The 14,296-nt window shown below is 34.8% G+C and overlaps 1 long non-coding RNA gene across 1 annotated transcript in view; it reads left to right on the top strand.

The window, feature by feature from the left end:
• Window positions 1–13,739, top strand: part of LOC120516083 — a 19,955-nt gene extending 6,216 nt beyond the window's left edge. The window contains exons 2-3 of the long non-coding RNA XR_005630770.1: window positions 10,875–10,954; window positions 13,515–13,739. This is a non-coding gene — a long non-coding RNA (uncharacterized LOC120516083). The remainder of the gene's footprint in view (window positions 1–10,874; window positions 10,955–13,514) is intronic.
• Window positions 13,740–14,296: the final 557 nt, after the last annotated feature.

Raw genomic sequence — 14,296 nt, 5'->3', positions numbered from 1 at the left:
TGTTTCCTGTTCTTTTTTTATTTTCTTGCAAAATGAGCAATTCTCAACATTTTTTCCAAGCAGGAAATAGTAGGTTGCCTAGATTACAAGAAAGAGTGACGTTGATGGCCACTTATAAAAGATAAACTTCTAAAATGTACATATTTACAAGCTCAGATGTCTACAAATATGATCTCTTTGCAATATGAACTCCAGCTAAACCTTCGAGACACTTTTAAGTTACTACTGGTATGTTCTTAGACTGTTTGCGCTTATAATATGCGCACCTAACAAGCTAAAGTACTTAATAAAACACTTGTGCTCAAACTAAATTAATGAATTCAGAAGCACAACTCCTATAACATACATTGTTTGATGTCAGTGAAACTCTGATTAGGGTTTGAACATCACACCATGACCTACCTGGTTCATGTACATGGAGGAAACTATGAATAAAAAATGTTATTACTACAGACTTAAGGAAGTTATCAAGTAATTATATAAACCTTTGACAAATAATATTACAAACAATGACTGCATGTTGAATAAATTCCAAAGTTTTGAAGTTAGAAAATGTTATTCCATTATATAAATAGATGATCTGGATGATTCAACTAACTGCAGGCCAGTAAACATAATATGCATCACACACAACTGAATAAAAAGTATTTATTAAGGAAAACTATTAGCATCTTATAGCAAAACTGATGAATTAGTATGCAATTTGCTTAGGTTTTGAGAGGAAAGATTATGTTTCATTAATATGCTGGAATTCTATGTGGAAGCAACAAAAGCAAAAGATTAGTGAAATGGGTATGATGTAAGCAATGTAAACAACCTTACAAGCAGTTCTAATAGAGTATATAATTCTAAAATATGCCTTCAGCATATTTTATTTTATTTATATTTTATATTATATATATTTATATTTATATTAAATATATACATTTATATTTTATATTAAATATACTGTACATATTTATATTTTATATTTTTATTTTATTTATATTTTGATTGAGAGGCAAATCATTCCAGACCGTGAGGGCCCTACAGATAAAATTTCAGCTTAATTTTATTTATCTTAAAAAAATTATGAAGACCTGCTTCTGATGATTACAGCATATGTTCTAGATTATGGGCATTAATAAGCTATACAGTACGGAGGTGAGGCTAAGACATTTATGATTTTAATGTAAAAAGGAGGATTCAAATTGGTACTAAACTTAACTGGAAGCCAATGTAGTCATTTAAGAATGTTTCCAGACAAACAACTGAGATTTACAATAGTCACTTCAATTTGAAAAAACAAATTAATGGACTCTTTTATATCTTGCCTGTTAAAATACCTTAAACTTACATTTCTGAGACATAAACAACAAGCTTTAGATAATGTGTAAATGTGACAGATAAATGTAAATAGGAGCAAAGATAACAACTTTTTTCAGATTCAAGTAAACTAAATTTCACGCCCTTTCAAGTCATATGTATTGTTATTGTCTGCAAAATTTCCACCTATTAAAATAATCTCTGTGTTTTATTAATATAAAGATAGGTTAACCCCGCGACAGAGAATGCACAAACCAGTGTGTTTCTTCGTGCCAGTCCCAAGCCCAGATAAATGGGGAGGGTTATGTCAGGAAGGGCATCCAGTGTAAAATTTTGCAAAATCAATATGCAGACAACAATACAAATTTCCATACCGGATCAGTTGAACCCCAGGTTAACAACGGCTGCCACCAGTACTGTTAGCCAACAGGGTGCTGGCGGAAATTGTGCTACTGCTGGCCAAAGAAGAAGAAGGAGAAGTAGAGGGGGGAGACGTGTCTGGAGGCAGGAGGAGTGGAGGAAAGTAAAGAGAGTGGAACTGAGGGTAGGAACTTTGAATGTTGGCAGTATGACTGGTAAGGGGAGAGAGTTAGCATACTGTATATGATGGAGAGATGGAAGGTTGATATATTGTGCATGCAAGAGATTAAATGGAAGGGGAGTAAGGCCAGGTGGATTGGAGGTGGATTCAAATTGTTCTATCATGGTGTGGATGGGAGGAAAAATGGGGTAGGAGTTACTCTGAAGGACAGTATGTCAAGAGTGTTTTGGAGGTGAAAAGAGTGTCAGACAGAGTAATGATTATGAAGCAGGAAATTGGAGGTGTGATGATGAATGTTGTTAGTGCATATGCACCGCAAGTTGGGTGTGCAATGAGTGAGAAAGAAGATTTTTGGAGTGGGTTGGATGAAGTGATGAACAGTGTACCCAAGGGACAGTAAGTGGTGATTGGAGCGGGTTTCAATGGACATGTTGGTGAAGGGAACAGTGGAAACGAGAAGGTTATGGGCAGGTATGGTGTCAAGGAGAGGAATGAAGAAGGTCAGAGGATAGTGGTTTTTGCCAAAAGGATGGACATGGCTGAGGTGAATAAATATTTTAAGAAGAGGGAGGAACATAGGGTTACATACAAAAGAGGAGGAAGATGCACACAGGTTGATTACATCCTATGCAGAAGAGTTGATCTGAAGGAGATTGAAGACTGCAAAGTGGTGACAGGGGAAAATGTAGTTAAGCAGCATAGGATGGTGGTATGTAGGATGACGTTGGAGATCAAGACAAGGAAGATAGTGAGGGATGTGCCAAGGATCAAATGGTGGAAGTTAATAAAGGAAGACTGCAAGGTTGAGCTTAGGAAGAAGGTGAGACAGGCACTGGGTGGCAGTGAAGTTACCAGAAATCTGGGAAACTACAGCAGATGTAGTAAGGGTGACAGCAAGAAGGGTGCTTGGTGTGACATCTGGAAAGAGGAAGGAGGAAAAGGAAACCTGGTGGTGGAATGAGGAAATACAGGAGAGTATACAGTAGAAGAGGATGGCAAAGAAGAAGTGGGATAGTCAGAGAGATGCAGAAAGTAGACAAGAGTACAAAGAGATAAGGCGCAAGGTGAAGAGAGAGGTGGCGTAGGCTAAAGAAAAGGCGTATGATGAGTTGTATGAGAGGTTGGACACTAAGGAGGGAGAAAAGGACCTATACCAATTGGCTAGACAGAGGGACCGAGCTGGGAAAGATGTGCAGTAGGTTATGATGATAAAGGATAAAGATGGAAACGTACTCACAAGCGAGGAGAGTGTGTTGAGCAGATGGAAAGAGTACTTTGAGAGGCTGACAAATGAAGAGAATGAGAGTGAGAAGAGGTTGGATGATGTGGAGATAGTGAATAAGGAAGTGCAATGGATTATCAAGGAGGAAGTAAGGACAGCTATGAAGAGGATGAAAAATAGAAAGGCCGTTGGTCCAGATGACATACATATGGAAGCATTGAGGTGTTTAGGAGAGATGGCAGTGGAGTTTTTAACCAGATTGTTTAATGGAATCTTGGAAAGTGAGAGGATGCCTGAGGAGTGGAGAAGAAGTGTACTGGTGCTGATAATTAAGAATAAGTGGTTATGTGCAGGATTGCAGTAACTACAGGGGAATAAAATTGATGAGCCACAGCATGAAGTTATGGGAAAGAGTATTGGAAGCTAGGTTAAGAAGTGAGGAGATGATTAGTGAGCAGCAGCATGGTTTCATGCCAAGAAACATCACCACAGATGCAATGTTTGCTCTGAGGATGTTGATGGAGAAGTTTAGAGAAGGCCAAAAGTAGTTGCATTGTGTCTTTTTGTGGACCTGGAGAAAGCATATGACAGGGTGCCTCAAGAAGAGCTGTGATCTTGTATGAGGAAGTTGGGAATGGCAAAGTACGTAAGAGTTGTACAGGATATGTACGAGGGAAGTATGACAGTGGCGAGGTCTGCAGTAGGAGCAATGAATGCATTCAACATGGACGTGGGATTACATCAGGAATCGACTCTGATCCCTTTCTTATTTGCAATGGTGATGGACAGGTTGACAGACAAAATTAGACAGGATTCCCTGTGGACTATGATGTTTGCTGATGCCATTGTGATCTGTAGCGATAGTAGAGAGCAGGTTAAGGAGACCCTGGAGAGGTGGAGATATGCTCTAGAGAGGAGAGGAATGAAGGTCAGTAATACAGAATACATGTGTGTAAATGAGAGGGAGGTCAGTGGAATGGTGGGAGATGCAGGGAGTAGAGTTGGTTCAGCTGTCCAAACCTGAGGAATACCATATCTAGCTATGAAAATAGAATGAGGATCCACTGTCACCAAATATCTGCACATTTTGAAATGATAAGCATGAAATACATCGCCCAAAGAAAGGGGATAACAGTCCAAATAAGTTCTAAAAGCTGTGAGCTGGAATACTGTAGTTAATCATGTTTAAAGCTGAACTTCAGCATAGAATTTATTATTGTTATAATATTTCCTGCAGAAAAGGATATTATTATTCACAATATGGGTTACGGCTGTTTCTGTGCTTTAACTGTGGTGCAGTCTAGACTGGCATTAGTCATAAAGTTTGTGTTTTGTTAGTTAAAACAAGAGTTACTGTTTTATCTGTTTAAAGAGACTGTCAGAATTTGTATTGAGGGTGGCAATGAGGCAGTATAATCACAGTGGTTATAAGCAGATATCTATCAGCTCCAACACTGCCAGCATCTAATAGAACAAAGCCTTTGTCAGGAGAGCAAACATGTGGCTCAGATAATAAAGAGATAGTTCATTGTTAAATTCCTGCAGAGCACCTGCAAGCTGTCTTTGATCCAGAATGTAAAATTAATGTGTGCATAGCACCCAAAACACATAGTCTGAGAGAAGAAAGTAACAACAGATTTGTTTATTTTGTATTAGGATGTCTGACTAATGAATTCCATTATCTGCCAAAGCCATTAAGGCCATCCCACACATATCTTGGTTCAAAGTGAAAGCACAAATCTGAAATTGCAGTTTGCATTAGTGAAAAAATTCAGTGCACACAGCAAAATACAACAAAACAAGTGAGCGTGAATGAGCAGGTTTAAAAGTTTCACAGAACTGGGATTACTAATCTGTGGAGTAACTGCTTGGGTGAGAATGGAAGCCACAGAGAACGCAATTTTTAAAGAACTCAAAACAAAAGATATGACTTTAACCATGCTTGTAATGTGCTCATATGTCAATTAGATAGTTTTCTTGGAAGATTCATTTTTGTCTAAATTTTTATAAGTAGTAGCAGGAAAACTCAAAAAGCTTGCATTAAATTGGAGTTTTAATATTCATTTAAATTACAAGCTTCAGCTAACATCTTTCTACTGTAGTATACAGTAGATACAATCTACATGATATAAATCCTTTACTATCAGATGTATTTCCATGATATGCACAGCATTCTGTTACACCATGCTTTTTTAGATCATCCACCATGTGACAGCCATGTTGTGCTGAATATAAGAGCTCCCCATTACATTTCTTTTCCATGATATTAGAATGAATTTTGAAACAAGTATGCAAAAACGAAAGAAGGTCTATATTACCTAGATGATGGGCTTTACATTGCAGTACCATAAATTACCAATTTATAGTAACAAAAAATGACAAAAAAGATGAGACCATTCAGTTTGTCAATTTAGTTAGCTAATGTCTGTTTTATCACAAAACCTTATATAGTCAGTCAGTCAGTAAGTCAGTCGTTGTCCAACCCACTATATCCTAACACAGGGTCAAGGGGGTTTGCTGGACACAGGGCGCAAGGCAGGAACAAGCCCCTGGCAGGGCACTAGCCCACTGTACTTCCCTATCAATTCCACAGGTGTCTTAAACTGTGTGATTTCCCATTTAACTGAAATAATCAGCTATCACTTTGTTAGACCAGAATAAAATTCTCCACAGTGACTTTTCTTTTTAGGATTACAGAAGCTTAATTGTCTTAGCTGTCAGAGTAGGTCATATGCTGTGGTTCAGTGATTCTATTTTATAGTGTGGCAACCAGAACAGCACACACAATGCTGCAGATAAAATTTCAATAGTGCAGCCAAAATGTCTTTAAGTTTTAAGAAAAACACAGCCTTGCTTTGGCTGCTCCCTTTTGGGTTGAACTCTTCTGTATAGACTTCTATGAGCTACTTAACATGGCTGCCTAAACAAAACGGAATGCTCTTTGTTGTGGGATGCCACTGCTAAATTAGCTATGTAGTGTGAAATTAACTTTTCCTACTTTTCTTTTCATTTTTTTTGAATTTGAAATAAAGTGTGACATTATAACCTTGTGAAATGGATCTGGTGAAATGTAAGATTGCAAGCATATAAAATGTTTTTTTTTTCTGCACTACAGAACACAGTTTATGGATAATATATACTGTATCTATTATTACTGCATATGAGTAATATATGAATTTCACTGCACTCTGTACATGTGATAATAAACTTGAACCTGATATCTATTTAAGGTTAATACTGTAGTAAGTATTCAGTTAAATACAATTCAAATTCAATTAAACTAAATTGTTAATTCTTGAGATTTGTCATTAATATCAGTTGAAGTAATGATCCTAACACAGATCCCTGAGGAATTCTACTGGTGACATTGTCCCCTATAAAGCACTTTCTTATTTCTACAATTTGCCACCCTGCCCATTAATCAACCTGAAATCCACAGTTTATCATTTCTTGCATCCATAATTAGCCATGTGCCCAGCTACATTCTCAAGTCTTACATGAGCCTCCCCTCATCAGCAAACACATGGGGTTCTTGTGAAACAATTATAATAACAAAAGATGTATTTGTATTTACAAGGCCTTTCTTTCTTCTTGATGGAAGAAAAAAAGAGTGAAGCATCTGCACAGATACATAGTAAAAAAAAAAGATATTCTAGCTGCCCCAGGAAAACTGCTTTGTAACATGGACAATGTGTGCGCCAAAGTTTGAAATATGTGCGCAGTTATTTATATTTTATTTACTTATTGCTAGTTTGTGGCAATTTGTTGCATTTTGTTTTTGGTATTCATTCCATCTGTATTATTTGTTGTTTGAGGCATGGTGGCACAGGGCAGTTCAATATGGTTGGTACACACTTCCTTAGCCATCAGTAGCACTTAAAAGTCCATTCCACCATTATACTCAACTAAAATATAGCTTAATTCTTCCTTCCCCTTTTACTTCAATGCAATATGCAGATTTTGGCAAAGATGAAGAACATTTCCATGATTTTGCTAAACTCGCAGTAAAGCGAACTCTGCCGGGTTCACTCATTATTTACCTCTTGTAAGGATAAGGCAGAAAGGAATCATGGATAACTGTTTAAAGATAATAATTATATTTTGGTGTCATTGAATTTTGTGATTATAATACAGGTAGGCTAGCCAGTTTAGTTCAAAGGCCTAAATATAATTTACATAGTTACAATTTGTTGGGCTGCATAGTAAAATTATAATCTTGATGTCATCATCAATACAAAATGTATTTATTTTATTTTATAATTAAATAGAAAAGATTATCATTTTAGTTCAATAACTTCATATAAAAGATGATAAGGTAATAAGACTGTAGTAAGAATACAACAAAGCTACATAATATTCTTTTATAAATAATCAACATCATTGAAAACATATCTTACTACTTTGCAATCTATAATTTCATAAAACTATGCCCTATGTTTTCAGTTTTATTATGGGGAAGATGTACTGTATATAACCTTTTTTTAAATGTAAGATTCAACACTTAAGCATTTTCACTGTTTTGCTCTACGGTATAAAACATAAATGTGAAAGGATAAAATTAATAATTACGCCACACATAATACTCTACATATAAGTAGGAGACTGGGCAACATTCCAAGTGAGGACAGATGCCAAAATATTTTTAAAACAAAAATGCATATTTTTCCATTTTAAGTTAATATTATTAAAAAATAAAAATAAAAACAACCTCTGAATTACCTCACTCTTCAGGATTTAATTAAGAAAATGTCCCTTGTATAGTATGTTTGATATTAGTTCAGGATTTGGAAAAGATATGTATATACTACAAATCAATACAGCAGGAATTGCACTGCATCCATAAAGGATCTGAAAGTAAATTTAAATCTAACATTGTGAAAAAAAAAAATCAACTCTGAAATGATGTTTAGATCTTGAGTCTTCATAATAGCAAAAAAGACTTTTTCTTCTTCCTTAGTTATCATCAGTAAATATCCTGTCACACTACATAAATATATTCAGTAATTTTTTTATTTATATACATACAGTATCACCGAGGTGCTAGACCTTGTTTTGTATTTTTTTCTTATTCGTGTTTGTTACTGTAAACAATGTAGCATTATTAAGCGCTATAAACAGGACTATGTGAATTCAATTTAATTCAGTTTAATCTTGTAAAATATGCTTCATTGATCACTGAATCAGGAAGCTTACATAGATATACAAACACAATGTGGTAAAAATAAATAAATAAAAAGTAGAATCTTTACAAGATTCGCAAACATAAAAACCCATAAAAGGTAAACAGTAAAACACAGAATAAATATAAACAAAGCCAATAGAATTGAGAAATATCGAAAAATAGAGGGGAAAAATAACAACTTCAGTTAACAGCAATCCTGAGAAAAATCTCTGGGAAGCCCACAGTCATTTATAATGGGAAAGGTGACAGTTTTGCCAACATCATGTAAATGGCTACCCTTCCCCGTCTGGGCATTCTTAAGATTTCATAAGCACATACTGAGGTTCACAGCTTTATTAATTAACAGTAAAATATGCCTGGTGTTTTGTCAGTAACCACTAAAATGTTCCCATTCACTCTAATATCTCATTGAATTCAATTCAAAATAAAAATTATTGAACTAATGCTATTTATTAAATCAGCTAAGACTTACTTATCCAGGACAGAGAAAAAAAATATTCAATATAAATAACTTAATTAGAAGGAGCAGAGATTGAATAAATTAATTAAACATTTGTAACTGGCTAACAACAGGCTACCATTACATGTATGAAGTCAATCTGTATCCTTCATATGTCTGATGAGACACCCAATGTGCAATTATATGCACACATATTTCAAAAACTAACCAATCTGCTGGCTAACAATAGGCTACTATTAGATAGATAGATAGATAGATAGATACTTTATTAATCCCAAGGGAATTAATTATTAATTAATAAATTAATAAAATTAATAAATTAATCATTATTACATGTATGAAGTCAATCTGTATCCTTCGTATGTCTGATGAGACACCCAATGTGCAATTATATGCACACATATTTCAAAAACTAACCAATCTGCAAAGGCACCTCTACGTGTAAGCTACAAAACAAACAATACCTTATGTAACTTTGAAAAATGATAGATGGAATCAAACGTATGATATAAAGTTTTCAGACACACCCTTCTGAAGTCGAAAATGATCCATTAGAAACATTCAGCTAGCAGCAGAACTTTAGTTAGAAGATCGACAGCAATGAAAGGTGAAAAGAATCCTGGCAGAAAACATGTGGGCAAAAACTGTGAAACTAACAATTCACTATAAAAGTGGCATTCATTAAGTCTTTTAAACTGCTGAGCATATAAATCCCTGTTTTTGATTGAGCATAGTAACAGATGAGTTATTCGACAGTGACAAGAAACTAATGTTAAACGCCATGTGAAGTATGTCAAAGAATACCAACACTGGAAAGTTGTAGACTGAAACAATGTTGCATAGGGTTGGCACTAATGACACAATCAATGTATGATGACAACTGTATGAAGCAATGAACACTTTGTTACACTTAAAAGGAAATTTATTAAATTCACATCAAGGTGAACTTTGTTTTAAATTTAGAAATTGCTTAGACAAAATTACTTCTGTAAACAATTTTAATTATTGATGAATATATAAAAATTAAGCTTGAAATGTTAATACTGTATATGAGGTTGGTGGTCTTGAGTACACTTTTGAAGGTTCATTTTTGCCTGTAAGATTAATAATCAGACCCAGTGTAAGTGAGTTTGTGAGTGGACATGAGTGTGCTCTGTAAAGGCAAGGCACCTTGTCGAGTTTACCTATGCTGGTCATTTAATTTGGCTGGTCATTCATGCTCATATGCTGAAATGAGTGAATCTGGAAAGTAAATGAAACATTGCACTTGGATGCATTAGTAGTTGACATATATAATGTTTATAACTGAAGAGATAAGAAGGCTACCTAGATAGGTTTTATTTGAATTTGTTATAGTGACTGCCTAAAACTATAAGTTTGCTTTACTACCTACAATTAAGTACATGCCCACTCACTGCACTCATTTAAAGAGGAGTACATGTAGCTCTTTCAAAAGGCAAAAGTCAGCTAAAGGGATACTGCATAGCACATCGCTATATACTATAAAGTTAAGCTGACTTCATGCACCAAAATAACTTCTGTATGTAGATCCATGTGACTCTACAATGAAGCTTACATTTTAATAACATAAAAATTATGTATTTAAACAAATCTGTAGTTGAAAATAAATCCAAAATAATAAGCAGGAGGTCATATACTGAGAAGGAAAAAAAAACAAAATGTTCAATGGTTTTCGAAAGCACAAGACCAAGAGCAGAATACAAAGACAGACACAATGGCCAACAAACTGCAATACACACAAGAATAAAATTGTTCATTTCTAAGAGCAATGGTCAAAACTATTAGGACAACTAAAAAAATCTCTACATCAAGGGGAATACTAATGTAGGTAGTTGCTGGTGCAAAGACAAGAACTGCAAAATGCTTACATGAAGCCAAAGTCTCAGACTCCATTTTAATGTCCCCATCCCTTTAATCATACATAACAAACATACAGGAAATAGGAAGAATCCATGACAAAAGGCAAGTGAAAAGAACGGCTAAGAGCCAAGTTGTCATTTCTACCACCTGCTCTGATATGTAACAATCTAAAAGTCTGTATTTATTTCTATTTAGAAAAACACCATTCCTCTTATTAAATTTGCTTGGTTTCAAATTATAATTTCATAAACTTTCTTCAAACTTTTTTTTTTTATTATTATAGAGCATCTTTTTCTTCACCCTGTTTCAACACTGCAGGCAGGTGATTTCAACCCAGCTAAGCTCCTTGGTGCAGAAATGGTTGTGAGTATTTCACAAAACTTATAACTTTCCAGTCAACAAAAAATATGGGACACAATAGCATCCAGTGACATGTTTGTCACAACTTGTCAAGTCCAAATCCCAAATAATTCAGACTGATTTAAACACCATAATGGACATGCCTCACTAATAGCTATGTGCACCTAAAAAGAGTCACTATATGCACACATTGTACAATAATGATTTAGAAAAGGTTATAGAAGAGTTGTCCAATTCATTTTTAAAACAACTTACCCAATTATAGAGTTGCAAAGAATTAAGTATATTCCAAATCACTGGCAGGCAGGCAGGCACACACGATACACACAAGACTCCTCCTGACCCAGTTGTTTTTAAATTAATTCAAGAAATTTCTATAGGAAACAACAGGATACAATTGCAGCTGTTATATACAGCAGCAAATATTCAAAGAAATGTTCTGTTACATTGTTGTAATAAATCCACAGCTGGTGCTAGCAGAGTTAAATGCCATACTACATATTGTAATAGTTGTTTCAACAGTATGAAAATGAACAACAGTACAGACATCCACTGGAATACTTTGAATACTGATCAAATATACACTATACTAACTGCATTTGTATGTTGCTGAAATGGGGGGCACTTTATAAGACTTCAATGAACAGATGCCACACACAGAATCAAACAATCCAAAATAAAGTCCAATTGTAATAAAACCAAGACCAGTACTAGCAGAATGGAGTAGTCCTATCACTATATAAAGCCAAATTATTTCATAAAAAAAAAATTAAATGACCTTTTTTTGACATTTAACTAACAGATTGGAAATAAAATAAATCACAAGATAATTATTAAACATTTTTCCTGAAATGGTGCAGACATCCTATTAATTGTATAATAGTTTTCATTTTTTTTCCTGCTGTGTTTAAAAGTGATCTTTGTCCTGACAGTTAGAACAATGGCTTATATACCCATGAATTAAACAGAGCTGGCAGTAGATTATTAATTTACTAAAATACTAAAAACATTAGTTTCTTAATCTTCACAGTTTTTGCAGTTCTGAGCTATATTAACCATTTTATGCAACAAATCAAAGTTTGGTTTCTTTTGGTCCAGTGTGTTTTCTCTATTTTGCAAAGGTGCTGACAGGAAAACAGAAGACATACAAAGAAGCAAGCTGATAAGATATCTATGGAAGCTTAGTTATACCAGTGACAATATATAAACTGCCTTGCCTTATTGAAAAAAAGGTTGTCCCTTCTTTTGAAGTATTCATGTGGGATTTGGAATGCATTTAACTCCACTTGTGTATTGCTTTCTGAAGTATTTGTTTAAAGCAAACAAGTATTCACTTGCAAATGCTCTTAATTGTCACAGCATTAATATGCATGAATGTTGAAAAGTATTGCCTGATTACTGTAGAAAATCTGTTTATACATTTAATAATAATTCATTACATTTATATAGCACTTTTCTCAGTACTCAAAGCACTTATCCACACAGTGAGGAACTGGGAAACAAACCCACAATCTTCCACAGTCTCCTTACTGCAAAGCAGCAGCACTACCACTGCGCCACCTGTTTAAACAGAAGGAAACATGGCCAATTAGAAAACAATCTATATCAGTTATAGACAGTTATTTTTTTGTCTGACATTGGATATGTGTTCACTACAAATTGTGAATCTGTGAATTTCCCCTTGGGGATTGATAAAGTATCTATCTATCTATCTATCTATCTATCTATCTATCTATCTATCTATCTATCTATCTATCTATCTATCTATCTACAAAGACTAGATTTGTAGTTATGAACACATTCAGAGGTGTTTGAAATTTCTTATGTAATGTCAATGCATGTGGCTTGGCATCACAATTAAAAAGCTTTCAATGATTTCTTCAGAGAAAACTCAAATCTTTCATTGAAGTGCAATAAACAATACTCTCAAATAAGTCTCTGAGATTAGTTAACGTAAATAAATAGAATATTTCTCAGCCTATATAGATACTATACATACCCCCGGAAAGGCACAGACTCAAAATTATATTAGCTCTTCCAATATTATTTTACCTTGAATTATTTGAGGTAAAATTGAGAGCAGGATTTCATTACCTCATTCTCAGAAATTGACTGGAAATATACTCTTAAAAAGTACTGTTCCATGTTCTTAACCTCCATGTTCCTTTTTTTTAAAGATTGTGTAATGAAGAGGTTACCCTGACAGTAATCAACATAAGACAGAAAACAGCTCTAGATTAAGCACCAGCCCATTATATGACAAACTCACAGACCCACCCAGATTCAAATGTGACTATTCAATGTTGTCAAGTGAACATCTTTGGGATGTGAGAAGAGGTTGAAAATCCCAGAGGAAATATAGTCAGACATTGGAAGTAAAATTTTAGTTTTGTTTCCAGTAAAGAAAAACTTCACATTTCACAAGCTTTTGTTTCAATCCTGTGAAGCTGCTGTCCCATGTGCGCACTTGGGGAACAGCTCAAGAGCTTGAGTGATTCTAATTCTCCACTGAGACATGAGGTGGTGCTGCGTAATAATGATCTCTCTTCTCCTCCCTCTGCAGAAAGGAAGACTGACACAGTTCCGTCTATGACATCACTTCTTGGGTCTGTCCACCTGGGCCTGCCTCTTTCTCCCAGAATGCCTCATAAGTCAAGGAAACCCATTTTCTTCAGTCTGCCTGAATTTATGACAGAATGATTAAACTTTTGTGTTATTAACATGTGTTTATATTCATTTCTCATCTTGTTTAATTATATGGGTTTGGCTACAAAGTGCACCAAAATACTTTCTGTGTTTGTTCTCTTTTTACACTGCACATATTGCATTATATGACCACTTCATTACATGAATATTGTTCCTCTGAACACAATGAAATTCATAAAGGTCACTTGGATCATTAACTGCATTGCAGTCCAACAAGCCATTAAGGAAATCTGGCTTCTAAATGTGTGTGTCATTGCCAGCAAAGGGTTTTCAACCAAGTATTAGAAATTAACATTTTATTTCCAGTTATTTAATTTGTCCAATTACTTTGAGCCCCTGAAATAAAGGGATTGTGTTAAAAAATGCTTTAGTTGCCTCACATTTTCATGCAATCTTTTGTTCAACCCACTGAATTAAAGCTGAAAGTCTTCACTTCAACTGCATCTGAGTTGTTTCATTTAAAATTCATTGTGGTAATGTACAGAACCAAACTTAGAAAAAAGTTGCCTCTCTCCAAATATTTATGGACCTAACTGTACCTGCCTGCTTCTACAGTTAAGGCATATGTACGCTTAATATGTTATGTGATATCATTAACATCATGTATTCAAATCAGCAGATTCTGAATCTGTGACTTTG

Source organism: Polypterus senegalus, chromosome 15 (assembly GCF_016835505.1).
Source record: "Polypterus senegalus isolate Bchr_013 chromosome 15, ASM1683550v1, whole genome shotgun sequence".
Taxonomy (NCBI): domain Eukaryota; kingdom Metazoa; phylum Chordata; class Cladistia; order Polypteriformes; family Polypteridae; genus Polypterus; species Polypterus senegalus.
This window is presented reverse-complemented; position numbering and strand designations above follow the sequence as displayed.